This window comes from Nannospalax galili, unplaced genomic scaffold, assembly GCF_000622305.1.
Source record: "Nannospalax galili isolate Female #2095 unplaced genomic scaffold, S.galili_v1.0 scaffold498, whole genome shotgun sequence".
Taxonomy (NCBI): Eukaryota; Metazoa; Chordata; class Mammalia; order Rodentia; family Spalacidae; genus Nannospalax; species Nannospalax galili.
The window spans coordinates 410,402-428,694 of record NW_008342032.1 but is presented as its reverse complement, the minus strand read 5'-3'; positions in this window follow the sequence as shown (position 1 = coordinate 428,694).

Below are 18,293 nucleotides of genomic sequence, written 5' to 3'. Positions count from 1 at the left end.
GATAGCCTGTAATGAAAGATATTATTTTAGTCACACATAAATATGTAGAGGGTGCGATGATTTTATGGAACTGACACTGTTTAAAATAAGTGAGTATTATTTATGGAAATAGGAATTAAAGCAGACAGATAGGATCCATATTTCCCAAAGACGAACTTAGAAGTCAGCATCTCTATAACTGCTATAACCCTTGGACATATTGTGTCTGTCTGATAATTTGTCACTGAGCCTTAAAGGCATGATTAGGGGCCATCGTTTAGCCATAGAGATGACTGGGAACCCTGTCATAAAATAACGAGAAAGAATCATGCTGAAATGAATCCTCCTAATCCTCCTCTAACATGAGAACTTTAGACAAAATAGAGATCAAGTGGCTCTGCCATTTCTCAAAATCATCAGTCTCAAACATCACTGCACAGCTTCAGTAACATTACATTTTTCTATTCCCTCCTCCAAGGCAAGATTCTGATTCAATTCATAACAGAAATACTTTTGATGGATGCCATGAGGGTTTTCTGAACTACTGACACATGAGAGAAATCCCGGGATGAATGGCATCATTCTGCAGTAGCTACCAGCTGTTGGCTCATGTTATCATGCCTATTGTATTTGATTTGTGGTGTGCACATATGCACATGCATATTTATCTTTAGGAATTACATCCTGATCTTTAGAAAAAGCCAAATATCTTAGAGCTAAATCATAATAGGATTTCTCTGTTGTTCAGGATTTTTCTAACCTATGTCTAATTTCTATCAACCAGAAAATAGTTGTCTGAATGTTCAAATACAGGGACTACATGGTGTGACATAGAGTTGAGTGCTTGGGATTAATCTAATAGTTTTCATCATAGGTATATGTAAAGCAAAAATTTCACAGTTTATTTTCAGTCCCAGGAAGGGATCTCTGTATTGATGCATAATTTCAGTAACTGTATGGCTTGGCTAGGCCTATAAATACAGGAGAAGAATTTGAATAAAATGATTCTTTTTTGATATTTTATTTATTATTTTTATTTTATGTGTATGAGTGTATTGCCTGCATGTATATAAGTGCACCCGTGTGTGCAATGCCTGGGGAGGTCAGATCTCCTGGAACTGGAGTTATGGACATTTGTTACCTATCTTGTGGGTGCTGGGAACTGAACCTGGATCTTCTGCAAGAGCAACCAGCGCTCTTAACCACAGAGCAATTTGTCCAACTCTGGTAAAATGTTTCTTTTTTAAAAGACTTTATTTATTATTTTTATTTTATGTGTATGAGTGTATTGCTTGCATGTAGGTAAGTGCACCCATGTCATGCAGTGTCTGCAGAGGACAGAAGAGGCTGTCAGATCCCCTGGAATTGGAATTATGGACCATTGTTAGCTATCATATGAATGCTGGGATTTGAACCCAGGTCTTCTGCAAGAAGAACCAGTGTTCTTAACCGCTGAGCCATCTCTCCAGCCAGGATAAAATGATTTTTACATCACATAGTTGTGTGTGTGTCAGTAATCAGAATATTATGACAAAAAGAAATAATAAAATAGGATTCAAGGTTTTGTTTTTTGGTAATTAAAAAAAAAAACCTATGAAACTAACCAAGGAAAATCTATAACTGAAAATACATTAAAGGTTTCATTGTGTGAGCCTGAAATTTTATATTCAGCCCAAGTTTCATCATTGAGGAAAGCATACTGTGTGAGTATGTGTACAAGGAAAGCTCCACTTGAGTGCCCAGATATCTCCTGGGGCTGACAGCCATGAACCCAAGGAGTTACGGAGTGATTAGAGAAACAGCAGCATCTGCTCACTTGGTTGCGGTTCAGGGAAACTGCAAAATAAATCCAGCTACAAGCATACATCCAAGAATCATCTCTAGATGTGTTGCTCTACAAACATCACACATCATCTTAGTACTGTGATTTAGTCATGATTTACTGTTCAGCCCTTGAGGACTAAGGACCATTTTAATCCTCAATGGGGCCCAGTCCAGAGCTGCGTAAGCAAGGGTGCTCACTAGACAATGAGGGAAATGTTCACTGTCAGCATGGTCTGATGCAGTAGCCATTGGCCATATGTAACTTTTGACCACTGAAGTGTATGTAGGAATTGAAGTTTTTATTTCACTCAATCTTTGTTTTTCTGTGTGTGTGCATGCCTATGTGGATGCATGTTTGCGTGTGTGTGAGCATACCTATGTGGGTACTGGTGTGCATGTGGAAGTAAGTTGGTGTTACTATATTCCTTGGTCCTCTCCAACTCATATACTGAGACACAGTTCCTCACTTGAACCCAGAGCTAGCCAACTTGTTCCAGGGATCCCTTGTCTTTGCATTCAGTGTGTTGGGATTACAGGAGGGCTACCACACCCATCAGCTTTTATGTGGGTGTTGGGGATCCTAACTCCAGTCCTCATGTTGAATAGCAAGCATTTTACCCAATGAGGCATCTCTCCAGTCCCCTACCTTATTTAATCTTAATTCAATTTTGTGTTAAATAGACTACCATATTAGAATTTATACATAAGGTAAGTTTTAAACTTGGCTGCAGCTCAAACTACCCAAAAGGCCTTGAAAAATTGCATTGCCCTGGCTACTACTGGACCAATAAAACAGAACACTTAACGCCAGGACCCAGGTGTCTAATTCATCACCAAGGGTGAGAATTTTCAGAGTAGCACAGGTTTTTCCAAGGAAAGCTCAATCTGTGTCAGAGTCGATAGGAGACTTTGCTAATGGTGCACAAAGCTGGCATCCCTCACCTCAAACACTTCCTGAATCGTAATCACTGACTCGCTGACCTCAATTTCCTTAAACTTTTCATTTTAGAATACCATATCTTTTTTCATTTACAGAAAAGTGAAGACAGAACAGAGTACTCCCATCCACCCTACATCCATTTCCTCTATCACCGAAATCATCACTGCTGTACATTTGTCACAGTTGAACCAGTGTCCATAGGTTATTGGTGAACTAGAAGTTTGCTACATTTGGTCCTATCACCTGAAGATCCTTTTGGCTCCTGCAGTCTTAGGAAGTATTTTTAAAGACCTCAACGGTTTTGAGGAATAGAGAAATGTTTGATAAAATATGCCTCATTTTGAATTTGTCTGATTTCTCCCCACCCTCACGATTAAACTGAGGTTATATTTTGCAGGTCCTTGTAACTTCATATTAAGAGAACAGGTTATAAGGGCTGAAGAGATGGCTCAATCTGTTAAGAGCATTGGCTGCTCATGCAAAGGACACAGGTTCAAATCCCAACACTCACATGGCAGCTAACAATCATCCAGAACTGTCAAGATAACTAGCAATCCGATGTTCATATTAACTGACTGGTCTTCCTTTACTGTAAAGGTGCCCATCTACCATCTATCAAGCTATTGCAAAGAGTACTCTGCATGGAAGCCATCATGTGAAACCATATTTAAAGAATGGGGAGCTGTACACTACCTCCTCAGGGATATATATATATGTATATATATATTTTTTGAAAAGATCTTCAATGATTGTTATCCATACCAAAATCTGAGAATTGCTCATACAAATGGCTGAAGGGTCAAAAACCACGTGAAACCTTGGGATTTCTAGTTGACTCTGATTCTTTGAGTGTAAATGACACCATGAATGGGTGTGTTTTCTGGACTTCTGAGGAGACTGACAGTCATCTATTTAGTCTACAAACCAAGCCATGGATCCTCTAGACACCAAATAATGAAAGAACACAAAATTGTTGATATTACCACTATCACGTGTTTTGAAGTTGGAGCCTAGCATTTCAAAGGAGAAAAAAGATACCACAAAGATATATATCATGCTTTGGATACTGGAGGAAAAACTAAAGAAGAGAAAGTATCACCTGAAAAAACTGGATATATGGTGGAGGGAAAGCTCTGAGGATATATACAGCTATGTGCAGAGGACCACCAGAGCCACGAGTAGTCCACGGCACTTCAGAGCCATGATGTTATAATCCACAATGACAAACTGAACAGTTTGTAACAGACACTCACTGTGATAGCTAATCCTGGGTGTCAACTTGATTGGATCTGGGTTTAACTGAAATGAAAGAGATCTTCTAGATTGGAACATCTAAAGCCGGAAGACACACCCTAAATGTGGGCGTTACCTTCTGATAGCAGCCTGTATAAAAGACCAAGGTAGAGCAGAACGCCAGGCTTTTTGCTGCTTGCCTTCTCTCTCGCTGGTGAGTTCGTCTTGCTGCTGTAGACTGAAGACTAGCTGATCTTTTGGAATTTGTCAGACCTTCAGCTCCAGATTGGGACTACTGAGACATCCAGGCTTGTGGACTGAGCGACTATGGATTCTCAGCCTCTCCAGTGTGCTGCGGCCATTGTTGGACTACTCAGACTATCCTGTGAGCTAAGCTGATAAATATCTATACATATTCATTCTACCGGTTCTGTTTCTTTGGAGAACCCTGACTAATACACTCACTAAACATATAGCATTAAGCATGATATCAGTAGACTCATTTTAAAAATTAGATACCTGTGACTGACAGGGTTTAAGACGCTCCCTTTGAGTCATAGCCAGTCACAGTGAATAACAGGTGCAAGAGTTAGACCTGGTTCTGTATGAATTTTAGACTAGAGGTTAAGGCAAAGGAGATGGCCAGATGCATTCATAGAGGAGCACGTCATCATCAAAAATATCTGGGTGACGCACAACACATGAAAAGGAATGAAGCAAACTTTCTTGTATTTGGGGAGGTAGAAAAGGGGGTAGGTACTCTTAGTAAAGTCACCAACTTCAGAGAAGGAGCATGGGAAAGGCAAGCCGGAGGAGAAATTATCAGCAGAGTCTGCCTGATTGACCACTGAGACATTATGGTATGGAAGGTAATTCAGAAACTCATTTTTCACAACTGAATGCCCTTGACTGACAGTGAAGCTACGTTCCTGAGAGGAGAGGATTCTATTATTGCTGTTTCCTAAGACCCAGAAAGTCTTTGTTCTCAGGATACCTTCCTGGCCTAGAAACATTGGCTAAAGTTTCTAACAACCCGGAAGCATGGAGGATGGATTGTGGTGTGAGGTAGTGAGGACCATGCCCACTGGACAAACAAATTACTTTCAAGGTTATTATAGAAAGGATTCCTGTACTATGTGGAGGGTTTGAAGAGACCTTTAAATACTCTTAAAATACAGCACTGTAATATTTAGACACAGTAGTGACCCATGTCAAGAGTCTAAATGTCACTGCTCATGACTGTGTTTTCAGCAGCCTCTGCCATTACAATTAGGAAATAATGCAGCTATAGGAATGGAATGCTTTTCTTGAGCTGGCCAATTTATACACATCAGGGGGAAATTTAGTACAGGCAAGAAGATCATATTCATGGAGCAAGATAAAGGCCTCTGGTGTGGCGATCTACACTCTTGACTGCCACTAAGAAGCTTTTGTGATTTGGGTCAAAATTTTTACATCTCTATCTCTCAATGACTCATCTTAAAATAAAGACTTGGGATATTCACCTCTCAGTTCTCCTTTTGTTCGGACAGTCCTTCCTTTTGTCTTTGACCTCAGTGCTTCCCATTCTCAGAGAGAAAATACTTGGCATTAATATTCAGTGAAAATCGCAATTCTTGACCCTAGAGTTTATCAATGGAGTCCTGGAAAAAATATAAATGATAGAATTATTACACCTTCAGAGTTTTCCTTTCTATTCTTTAATTTGTTTAGATGTGCACAACCTATACAAAGCATTTTTTGTTATATGCAGACATCTGTGTCCTAAGATAATTTTTGCAAATTCAAAGACCTGTGGGGGCAGGAATGGCAAAAAGAGGTTAGTTATTTTTGGCCCTTGTCTACTATTGATAAGCGTTTCCAGGCTTGCTATGTATTCCACTTTTTAAGAAAAAGTAAAAATCGCAATTTTTATGGGAAATGGTTGTAGATAGAGTTTATAAACTCTAATCTAAAGCAATGACAGCAAATCACAGCTCCATTACTTCCGGGCACTCCACCCTATATTATTCAGTGGATAGCTAATTTTTAAAATGTTATATATATATATATATATATATATATATATGAGTGTATTGCCTACACGTGTGTAAGTACACCCATGTCATGCAATGGAGGTCATAAGAGGGCATTCATTTCCCTGGAACTGGAGGTACAGATGATTCTTAGCCACCATGTGGGTGCTGGGAATCGCATCTGGGTCCTCTGCAAGAACAGCCAGTGCTCTTAACTGTTGAGCCATCTCTCCAGCCCCTGGATAGCTCATTTTTAAAAGGGGGGAACAGAAACATAAATGTGATCAAGGATTAGTATAAAAGAGAAAGTAAGAAAGAAGGGGCAGTCTCAGCTCCAAACAGTGCCCCGCCCCCTCCGCTGGATTCCTAGATATGGCCCTGTCACTTCCACTTCAGAAGGAAGCTCTAACAAAAGCTTTGCTCCTGGGTCATTGTCTTTGTTGAAGATACCACAGATAGTGTTATATCCTGAGTGTGGGACACTAAGAGTGTCACATATCACTTCATTGTCTAAAGTAAGGGAAATTATCATTCAACCAGATTTCATTTATATTTATGTTTAACATTTAAATTTTTTATTTTTATTTTTTATTTATGTGTATATTTATGTGAGCAGGTGTCCACAGAAACCAGAAAGTGATGGATCCCCTGGTGCTGGAGTTACAGGCAGCTGCGAACTGCCTTGTGTGGGTACTGGGAACAGAATTTGAGTACTCTAGAAGAGCAACGAGCACTCTTAACTGCTGAGCCAGCTTTCCAGCCCCTCAACCAGTTTTCTTTATCACAAGAATATCTGGTCAGCCTTTGAAGAAAACAGAATTTGGAGCAAAGGCCTGAAAATGTCCTAGATAGTCTCTCATCATTTCCAATGACTGACAGAAGAAAACTTATTTGTTTAGTATCTAGTATGCCCCCAAGGCTAGTACTTATTATGTGGGTAATATGATGAATTAAACCATTTCTTTTCTTTGGAAGGAGGAATTTATATAGAAAATTTGACTCACTAGGCGAGGTATAGTTAGGAACTACTGAGAATTTTAATTTTTTTTTAACAGTTACCTTACTCTATATAGCCAAATAATTTTTCTCCTCTCTAGAAGTCGTTCAGGGAGGCTAAACTATTCAAAACTGTGTGGCATTGTCTAAGTCTTCTAGACCAAGCCAATAGTAAATCTTTTGGCTTTCTTTCTTTTTTTTTTTTTTCTAGCCTTTTAGAGACAGGGTCTCCCTGTGGCCCCAGCTGGCATAGAACTTAATGTATAGATCAGGCTGGCCTTGAACTCAAAGAGATCCACCTGCCCTATGCCCAGAGTGCTGGGATTAAATGCATGTGCCACCACACCTGGCGATGTCTTCATTTTTAAAAATATTATTGATTTATTTTTATTTTATGTGTATAAGTGTATTGCCTGCATGTGTGTAAGTGTGCCCATGTTGTGCAATGCCTATGGAAGTCAGAAAGAGGATGTCAGATCCCCTGGAATTGGAGTTACAGATGGTCATTAGTCACCATGTGGGTGTTGGGAATTGAACCCAGTTCTGCAAGAGCAGCTAGTGCTTTTAACCACTGAGTCATCTCTCTAATCCCTTGGATTTCTTAAGGCTTGGCAAATCTCTGCAGCAAAACGTTATTTTCAAAGGTCAGTAAGAAGGTGACAATGTCAACTTAGATAGTGCCGTTTGGGGTGAAAAGGGAGGCTGGGTCTGGAGTACTCAGACCGAGTCCTCAGGCAGTTCATAGAGAACCAAATGCTAAATAGACTCTTAGCTAAACATTCTTTCTTGCAGGTTTCCTCTCAAAATTTGAGACTGGCCTGGTACTTTTTGAGGGCCAGGGTGACTTCAAATTCATGATTCTCTGGCCCAGCCTCCAAATGCTAGATTATGGTTATAAGGCACCACTCTCAGCTTCTTGGTTTTCTTAAAGTTCTCCCTTTTCTGGCTCTTCATATTTTATTACAATTTTCAGTTGCCTTCTAGCTTAGCCTCCAAGCCCTTTTCTTACCCTTGCTTCTTGCCTCTGATTTTCATTTTCCATAACTGGTCTTATCTGAATTCATACATTATATATACCCAAATATTTTTGCATTGTACACAAAAAACAATCCCTGTACCTTCCTGAGCTCTCATCTGGGACCCTTGCAGCAATACATAGATTAATAATAAAAATGAAGACAGAAATTTATTTGTACGTATAACCTCATATCCAGATGTGAGAAACACACGAAATGAGTGTTCTAAATCAAGAGGTGATTTGGAATTGTGCCTCTATAACAGAATATTTGGGGATACAATAAGACAAAAGAAATATCCTTGAGCCGCTAGAGTGTCAAACTGTGGAAGTAAAAATATATAACAAATGAATGGCAGATGGATGCTAGTAGTAAATTGTTTTTTCAGACTCCTCCATGTCAATTTTCAGGCAAGTAAGAGCCTGAGATCATCTCTAGTAATCAACCTTTGTCCTTATTTGTAGTAGGTATATTGGTTACTGTTCTCATCATTGTGATATAATGTGAAACAGAATAAGTTTTTTATATACACTTAATTTTTGTATTTACATCACTTCCTTCTCACCCCTGCAACTCATCCCATACCCCTCTCAATTTCAGGACCTCTTTTTCTTTAATTATACATTATATGTTTTAAATTATATAATATGCTATAATATGTAACCATAATACATATATATGTATATATAAATGTAATGTATATAATCTGTTGAGTCTATTGAATGTTACTTGTATGTACATGTGTTTAAGGCTGACCACTTGGGATAGGATAATCTGTCAAGGAGATTGTTACTGGAGAAAACTGCCTCTGCCTCTCTCAGCAACCATAGATTGCCTATAGTTCTTCACCTGGAGGTGAGATCCTGTGAAATTTATTTGCCTCATGTGGCATGTTAACTGATGTCATTATGCAGATCTTCTTTATGCAACCACATTGCTGAGATTTCATGGATGTAGTTTCCCTGTCATATCTAAAAGACATTATCTAGCAGCAGGTGTCCTGGTCTTCTGGCTCTTGCAATCATTCCACCATTTCTTCCTCCATGTTCCATGAACCTTAATTTAGGGGTTGCATTGTAGCTATGTCAGTTGGGGCTGGGCATCCCACTTATTCTCACTTATTGACCAGTTGTAGATCTCTGTAATAGTCTCCATTTGTTGCAAAACCAAGCTTCTTTGAGTGGTGAGAGATATACTTGTCTGTATGTATAAAGATACATATTTGGAATAAAGGTAAAATTGTATTAGTTTAGGAAAAGAGCTGTTGTAGGTTCTCCTCTAGGATCTATGACCTCTCCAGTCATGAGTATTTGGCTAGGTTTACAGAGCCAAGCATGAATTTTCTCCCATCCTAGTTGACCTTAAGTCCAATTAGGCAGCTGTTGGTGATCTCTAAGATAAAAGTGCCAGCATTTCACCATTAGGGATATCTTTCTTGGTTGATCATTGTTGTGGTTCATAGGTTTTATTGCTGGGTAGGACTATTGATGGCTTTTCTGCATTGGCAGCTTCTAATACTATGAGAGGTAGTCCTCAGGGAGGAGGCTTCCAGTTCAGTTCCAACATGGTTCTTCCAAGTCCTGTGTTGAAGTATATGATGTCTTCAGCAATAGGGTCTTATCTTCAAGTTCTTGGAGGCAACCAAAGGCATAGATGTATATGTATTTTAAAGTATGCTTATAAAACAATATGTTTCTCTGTGGCCTTTTCAAACATCCTTAGTGTTATGTGTCCTTTCTCCCTGTTCCTCTGTATTAATATTTCCTCTCTCCTACCCAGTTAAAGTCCCCTTCCCATTTTCCCCATGTCTCACCTATATCTACTATCCCCCTCTTTATAGCTCCCTTTCTCCCCTTCTCTCCACAGTCCCTTTCTACTTTCTTGGCTTATGTGGTTACTTTAGACTATATACTCACATCTGAAGATTTGGAGCTAGAATTCACAAATGGGAAAGAAAATGTGGCATTTGTCTTTCTGGGTCTGGGTTACCTCACCCAATACAATGTTTTCTCATTCCATCATGTAAATTTCATTTTTTTCTTTTTAAAAATTTGTTTTTACTTATTGATTTTTATTTAATGTATATGATGTTTTGCATGCGTGTATGTAAGTGCACCCATGCACACAGCCAGGAAGCAGAGAGGCAAATTCAAGAAGGGCTCATAGCAAGATACAGCCCCAAGAACACTTCTTCAATGACTTACTTCCTCCAACTGGATCCTACCTCCCACTTTTCATCAGTTCCTGATAATGCTATCATACTGTGAAACCATCCAAGGTAAGTCCGTGAATTAAGCCACAGACTCAAAATTTAACCATCTCTAGAAATACCATCACAGATGCCCAGGATTGTGCTTTACTAATTATCTAATCTAATCAAGTTAAGAACCAAAATTAGCTGTCATATGAAGGAATGAAGGACACCATGGTTATCTTAAGTTCTGATTTTAAGCAAACAGGAGGAAGACAAAGCTGCTTTTCTGTCAATTTTCTCAGTTGCTTTCGGTTCAAACAATCCCTCATACCAAAGTGGCGTCTTTGGAGTGGTATGCTCCTCTACTCTGCAGCATGTGGCATCTACAGATTCTGTACAAGCTGACCTCTTTTTTTTTTCCTGTGTCCCCCTACAAGCATCAGTCTATTACAAGAGCAAGAACATCCTCCACTACTCTCACCTGCTGCCTCTATGGAATGTCTGCTTTATGTCCAGCATAATACTCTAAACCTTACAAATGTTTTCAGTGTCCTAAGTTTGCTCTTTCTTCGCAGCATACAAATTCACAAGCTTTGATCTCTAAGTCTTCTAAGTGCATGTTTTCCCTCTTCTTATTTTGCTAAATCATCTTCCTACCTCACTTCAAAAGCCTGATAAATATCCATCTGTGACAAATCTTCCAAATGGATTTTTCCAGATGGAGAAGGTTCCAGTCTCTGCAGTCACTCCCCCATCACGATCAGGTCCCCCATCTTTGTCTTTTCACTTGTGTTCTCACTCGCCATTGGGTTGCAAACATTTGGAGAAAGTTGGTGTGTTGACTATTACCTTGGGTCATTTTGCCCTCACACACATTCAGGATTGCAGTGAAGTAACCTCTTGTTTCCTCAAACTTTAAAATAGTTGCAACGAACATCTCAGACGTTGCTATTTTCAGTAATTTTTCTAATTTATTTTAAGAATGGAGTAGGTAAGACATTTAAGATAAGGACGTTCTCTGGCTCCAGGCTTTCTTTAGCACATTTTGGGTTTATTACAACATGACAACTTTGCCCTATTTTCCTTAAGTAGAATGTGTCTGTCTAGTGCCTACCCAGTGTCCTTGTTCAGGAAGTTATATCAATATTATTCATTCATGTTCATGTACTGATCAGATGCTGGACATTCTAGGATGTCAGGTCTGTAGGCAAAGCAGCCCAGGGTGTCGTACCTCTTCCCCACATCTACAGAGCACATGTTTTCCTAGGAAATGCTGGCCAAGGAGCCTCTTCTTGAAGAAATAGCAGGTTCATTGGGAGCCTGAATTTGGCAATACATTGATAATTTTGACTGATTTCCTATTAATCAACTATTTTTGCTAGTTTGGAGACAGGCTTCCAAAAAGTAAAATTTTTTAAAATATAATCCACCAGAGTTGTTCCCATAGCAGTCCTCAAAATTGATGAGTCTGAGTATTGCCTAAACTTCCAGAACCATAGTCACCCAAATCACTGGGAGTTGGTTAAGATGGAGATGCCTAGGCCAGACTCTCCAATGTGGAATATGTACATCTTCATTAAAACAGGATCCATTGGAAAGCCCTGGGACCCAGGGCATCGAGGGGAGAATTTGATATAAAAAAATAATAATGACAAATCCTTGTCATTATTATCATAACTGTCTCTTGCTAGACTATGGCACCTCAGGCACAAGTCCCCATAACAGGAGAATGTCTTAGGAAGAGGCTGAATAGGACAGGGGCCCATGTTCTCTGTCAGGTTTTACCACCAATAATTTTCTGTGTGACTTTGGACATTTCACAGAACCCTCAGGCCTTTGGCCTAAATATATTTACAATTCTTTCAACCACCACAATCTTTGATTGAATATCGAATCCAAAAATCTAAAGAGAAAGTGTAAACTCTCATATTTATCTGTGGCACTTGTTAGTTAACGGGACATGAAAGTTGATAGTATCACACAAGGAAAGCATGACTCAGAGACAAACAGTACCACTCTGCTCCAGGAGTCAGCACCTTAGTACTTAAGGAACACATCGCCTGCATCTCAGGTTTTCTCATCTGCAGAAGGGCAGTGACACCTGCTAGCACAAGGACATGACTCAAATGTGTTTATTGTTGCCTGCAGAGCTGAGGACTGAACCTGTAACTTCCCAAATGCTAGATGGTAGCTCTCCCATTGAACTCTGTCCTCAGTCCTGCTCAAGAATTTTGGAAACAATAAAATGCCAATCAATGGAGTGTTTTGTCAGTTGTCACCTAAATCTGGATGAAATCAGGTTAGGATTAGGTGTCAGGTGATACTTAAGCATTTGTTGTTGAGCACAGTGGAAAGAGGGAAACACCTGAATTTCCATTAGAAGACCCTGAGGCTTGAGTGAAGAGATCCCAGAAGAGGCAAGTGGCACGGACAGTTCCCAGAGCAGTCTGTGCGTCAACATCAATCTGGGAGATTAGACAAATCTTGCTTCTGCATCAGACATGCTTTATTCCCCGAAAAGAGAGTGAACAGAAAGAGCCCTGTGATATGTCTTCGCGTGCTTCAAGAATTTTAGAAGCTGCAACTTGGAATTTGAGGCATTCACTTCCTCCCTAAAACTTTGAAACCCTATAGGGTCAGTTCATGCTGCACAGCTCCCATCTAAAATTTGGATTGGAATTTGAGATAAATGGAGCACCGTAAGAATCTATTATCTATGCAATGATATTATATAATAGAAGCCAGGGTGTAGACTTTGGAATGAGGCTGGATTCAGATGCCAATGTTTCAGCAGTCTCTTTTGAATCTCTGAGAAAACTGTCCAGCATCTCACCTCCTTGCTTTTGTCACCTGTAACATGGCCATGACATGGCTCCTGCTTCTGCAGGTTGTTATAGGACTGACTAGAGCATGGTAGAACGCTGGACTCTGGTGACAGTTCCATGATCCTTAGCACTGTCCACTCTTACGTACATTTTGTGGCAGTCCACCTTTCCTAAATCCAAGCTTCTAACTGCAGCCCATCTGGAATCCTTCAAATACTGGCAAGATGAAGAGCAAGAGCCCTTGTCTCTTAAACCTTCAAAGAAGATGCATGTATAAAGCACATTTTGCTTCGTGATTTTCTTCCTGTGACTTGTGCCTTGCAAAAGTTAATAAAAGGAACACAGGCTGAGGCTCTGTGATTCCTGCCATCCAGAAGGAATGATGGCCCAAGCACCTGAACCCACTTTAGCCACCACTTAATTCAAAACAGGGAAGTGGATAACAAGGTCATGATCTTGATCCCTCTAGGGATGCTACTTGCAATAAGTACAAATTTTAATTTTTACATGAATCTCAGAAGTGTGTCAGGTTAATCATCACATTGCAAGATTATAATTTATCCATAATTCAAACTATAGTTTTCTAATAAAAACTTTTTTTTCTGTAGCATATAACAATGATTGGAATTCCCTTGTGAGCTCATGATCTTACGTAAACTAGTGATTCAGGTACATATGTTTATAATTATCTGTATTTAGCTTGCATTTTGGTGTACTAATATGTATGTAAGTCCTTGAATTCTGAACTTGGTAAAGCTGCCCTCATTTAACTAGAATATCTGACTAGTCAGAGTATCTAATGATGTTTCTAAGTAGTCTTATCTAGCTTAATGCATGTGCTTAATTCATACTCTAACAGCAAAGATGTGTAATAATGAATATTCCTTTCAGGAACAGGCTTGAGACAAACCTACATATAGCTTTTAGTCACCTTATGTTTAAAACTCATAATGGAACAAATGAAAACTGTTTGTTTTCCTGAATCCATGACAACAGGAACTTAGTCCAAAACTCGCCTGTGGATGTCGGTAACACTGGCACTCACTGACCTGAAAGAATGCAGGCACGCTTTGCATTTTGAACACATATTTGTCAGTGGAGTACTTTTTTGGTGGGAAGGAACAGAAAATTCTGGCTTCCTCAGAGAAGTGGATGCCTCCTCCCAATGTATTCAAAATACAACCCTGGAGAACCTTGCCTTTATATGGGAAAGCAGCTTCTGAATCACAGACTTTTCCTGTTCCGTTCTCACTGGCTGGTCTGGAATGAGCCTTGGCTAAAAATGTTCCAGGCAGCTATTGACTTAGGCATTTCTGTCTTCTTTTCTAGTAATATAACTGTGTGCCTGCTCAAAGGATTCTACAGGTTCCCTAGACCTCACTCGCCCCTTTTAAAGTCTTCTTGTAAAGTAGTTGTAGGTGAAGGTTTCCCAGAATTAGAAAAGTTTTTCTCAGAATTCTGGATGGTTTAGTATTTTGGGTAACACATTACATGACTTGATTCCCATGCCCTCTCCCAAGACTAGAGATGGAAAATATGTCTGGGTAGATAGAAGAGTCTTCTGAAGAAAAAGTACCTCAGAAAATGTAAGGTGTGAAGGATTTGGAAAGCTGTTTTCTGGGGTATAAATGAACTTCATAATTTTTTTCCTTCCATGCTAAACAGTATTAAGAACAAGAGCTTTTATAAGTAGGATTTTGACTGGTGAGCCAAAAAGTATAATCCACCAGTGGGGAGGGCAGAATGCATTCTTGCTTTTCTAGGGTTAGCATAGATTCTAAGGCTTGATTCATCTTATTTCTCTTATTTCTAAAAAAAAACATTTAGTATCAATAATTCACATAAAGCTTCTTTGGAAGAAATGAGTGTTTATACCTATTGCTATGTCTTGAGGTATCAGGTATACCCAACCGTCTTCTTATATGGCTGATCTGTAACTTTGCCTTTGATGTTTCTCTTCGTAGGAGCCTACAAACCCGAGGAAAAGCCTCTGTGTCCCATGTTTTATGGAGACTCCCAGAGCTTTGGTCTGTGGTGATCTAGTTTTAATGGATTTTTATTTATTTTTAAGATGTTGTTTTTATGTGCATGTGTGTATGACTGTGTGAGTGCATGCACAAATGGGTGCAGGTGCCCTTAGAGACCTGAAGAAGAGGTTGAATCAAATGGAACTGGACTTACAGATGGTTGTGAACAGCCAGATATGGGTGCTGGGATCTGAACTTGGGTTTTTTGTTTTTTGTTTTTTTTGCAAGAGCTGGAAGGACTCACTGCTGAGCTATCTCTCTAGCACTCAGATTTTTATTTTAAAAGCTTTTCTTACAATATATTTTATTGAATTTTTGTGTATTTCCTACATCTTAAACATATTCATATCCCCTCTCCTATCTACAGCCCTCAATTGTCCCCCCCCACTGAATTTCATGCACTCTGTCATATATGTTAAGTCCTATCCAGTCAAGTTTGTGTTCCCAGATATCCTTCCATGTGAGTTCATCTCCTGGAGCCTGATCAGCCTATCCAGCATCATTCCTTTAAAGATCTCCTCTCATTCACCCAGCAGTGAGTGAATGCTTACATATTTTGAAAAGTATGCTGATGTTAGTTTCATATATAACTGTACTGATAACTAGAAGGAAGTAGAATTTCACGTTTCAGTGATAAAATAGTTTCCAGTAAGCAGACAATCCATAATTCTATGTTTAATGTTGAAATCCAGGATATTTAGAAATAACTCTCATTTTATATTTCCACATCAAGGAGCCTGTCAACGCTATCTTTACGGAAGGGCAAGATCCTTGCCCTATCTCTCCAGTGTCAATTTCCTACTCTATCCTCAGGAAACATCCTGGAAATCCGTTTGAACTGACTTTCCTCTTTGCTTGTTCCCAGCCTTCTCCTTTCTTCTGACTCCATTTTCATCCAGCTTTGCCGAAGCTCAGGTGAGCGTCACACCAGAGAGCACCTATTTGAATTGCAGGGACCATAAGAAGATGTACACTTCTAGCTAAGCACAATTCATGTTAGTGCTAGGGATGGAAAGGCAATTACAGCCAGAATGTCAAAGTTGCATTGAGAGAGTCTAGGTTGGTCCTACAGTGCTGGAATTCCCTACTTGATATTTACACATCTGAAACCTGACAGTTCATGTCTGACTTTGGTATTCCACCAGTTTGTCTCCTTTTCCAACCCATAGGAGACACACAGAAGAGACATCTTCCTGAATAAGGGAATCTAATTTTCAAGCTTGTTCAGTCAGTTGTAGATTCAGACAAGAAAGAATTTTCCTCAACTGGAGAAAGTCAGCATTTTTCTTGACTTCACTTTTCTGAATTTCAAAATTTCAATACCTTAATGGGTATCTCATCTCCAAGTGGATACAATAATAGATAATGTATTTATTTTCTGTCATTGAAGATATAACTTGTTTAAATAAGTACAGATAAGGACAAATGCAAACATATAATTAACAAAATTCCAGGAGAGGGACATGACTTAATGGGTAAAAGCATTTCTTGTGCAATCCTGAAAGCCTGATTTGATCCCTGGAACCCACTTGGAAGGAGAGAATCAACTCCCCAAAGTTGTTCTCTAACCCCCACATGTACACTATAGCACACACATGCCTATCAACACATACACACACAAATAATAAATAAAATTAAAATAATTAATTAAAGGATTTTTTTTAATGACCAAATCCCATACCAGATGCTTGGCAAAGAGTGTCAGTAGGATGCTATCTCAATCTTTGTTAAAATGAACTCATTTAAATTCATGTTAGGATCTGAGTGATGAAATAAATAAACTAAGAATGAGTAATATATTTCTTCTGAAAAGGATTTAGGTCCAAATCTTATCATTCATCTAATTCCTTTCTTTCTAAATATTTGGATTTTTTTTCCTTAATGGGTTGCCAAAAAGAAGTAGCAATGGTGACCACTTGAAGAGCTGCTTTTATTTTTAGTTTTTAAGTGAGCAGGAAATGGCAGTTGCAAACGTAGAACTGTAATACAGATGTGAGCGACAGCACACAGTGGCTACAGTACTTTGTGCAGTACCCCCTTCTTGCTACTGCTGCACAGTCTCCCCAAGTCTCCCTGAGGAACCAGGCAAGCACGATCCTCATAGGGTGTAGCTCTGATGGAGAGCTCATATCCAAACCTAGTTCCTCAGCAGTTTATCCGGGCCAGAACGAAGATTAGAAATCAAGAAGGCTGCTGTCCAACGGAATTGCTTCTTAATTGACCATTTTAAATTAAATGAAACAGAATTTTTAGTTGCTTACAAATAAGAACAAGCAATTTAAATTTAGCTATTGCCTGGAATTCAGGCAGCAAGAAATTTTAAAAAATTGTTACTGTCTTTGTAGTTGTGATATATGTTACAAAAGGAATTTATGAAACAGTGTGTTTAGGGAAGTAATTAGCATCTTTTTATGTGTAGTCTATTAACAAATAATGTAATATTTTAACTGGTTAGACTTAGTTCAACCACTTTATGACCAAGTTCTGTATGCTGCCTTGTTTGTCTTGTGCTTGTTTTCTTCTTCCTGTTTTATATTAATTTAATACTTTCTAAATTTGTTTTAATTTGTATGTAATCTTTTTAGATTTAACCATTGCATTACTTTTTAAATAGTTGCTCTAAGAATCACAAGATACATATTTAAATAGTCACAGTTCACATGGAGTTAATATGACACCACTTTATAGAAATTATTAAAACCTCATAAGCATGTGAGTTCCCTTACCCCTTCACTTTGAAATAATGTGCATTATCAAACTCCATATAACAGGACAATGCTTGCTTTGATATTCTCTTGATTGTTTCTAACTTTGTATATATGCTCTCAAAATAACATCGAATTTATATTTAATTTCCTTCTTACCTGTTTTCCCCAAATATGTCTAACTGAGATTCCTAAGAGCAATTTTGTAGCATTATGAGGTACTTTATTTTAATTTGTTTCATGTGCTAAATGTATTTTTTCAATTTTCATACAAAATAATTTGATGGTCCCCGATTGTTTCTAACTTTGTATATATGCTCTCAAAATAACATCGAATTTATATTTAATTTCCTTCTTACCTGTTTTCCCCAAATATGTCTAACTGAGATTCCTAAGAGCAATTTTGTAGCATTATGAGGTACTTTATTTTAATTTGTTTCATGTGCTAAATGTATTTTTTCAATTTTCATACAAAATAATTTGATGGTCCCCTCCCTTATCCACATCTCCCCTGAGTACCCCCTCCTAATTTGATGTCT